This window comes from Sinocyclocheilus grahami, unplaced genomic scaffold (genome assembly GCF_001515645.1).
Source record: "Sinocyclocheilus grahami isolate Dianchi unplaced genomic scaffold, SAMN03320097.WGS_v1.1 scaffold2599.1, whole genome shotgun sequence".
Lineage (NCBI taxonomy): Eukaryota > Metazoa > Chordata > Actinopteri > Cypriniformes > Cyprinidae > Sinocyclocheilus > Sinocyclocheilus grahami.
Genome location: NW_015507778.1, coordinates 11,884 through 12,380, shown reverse-complemented (window position 1 = coordinate 12,380; position 497 = coordinate 11,884). Strand labels below are relative to the sequence as shown.

The following is a 497-nucleotide window of genomic DNA, read 5'->3' as shown; positions in this document are numbered from 1 at the left end:
CAGGCGCCATTATCTCATCTAAAGTGAATCGAGATATACCGTTATCTAAGCTGAGACTGCAGGGATCCTCAAAGCTGTTTTTAACATCAGGGCAGTTGGCTCGTGCTTTCCAGCCATTGGCAAAGTCTACTGCTGTAGCTTCAGGAGATCCACTAACAGTTATGAAGTCATCTGCTTGAATACTATTGAAGTTCCCACACAAACCTAGCAAAAAATTGACATAATTTTGCCCATTTGTTTTTAAACTTTGCAAAAAGTCATTTAACCTTCATCAAAAACAGAAAACTAGAATCTTCTGAATGCATGGAATGTCAATTGAAAATGTACTGGCCATATAAGGCCTGTAGCTGTTGTACATTACCATTAACTTATACCATCATAATTCAAATGAAGGCGCAACGCTGGTACTTTTATAGTTATATAGGAATTGTAAGATAACACTGTTAATATACAACTTGGTAACACTTTATTTCGATAGTCCACTTTAGACATTCTAT

At 36.4% G+C, this 497-nt stretch overlaps 1 protein-coding gene across 1 annotated transcript in view; it reads right to left on the bottom strand.

Moving 5' to 3' along the window:
• Positions 1-497, bottom strand: part of LOC107575374 (mucin-5AC-like) — a gene marked incomplete at its 3' end in the record, with an annotated part of 46,748 nt that overhangs the window by 44,104 nt on the left and 2,147 nt on the right. The window lies entirely within an intron of this gene.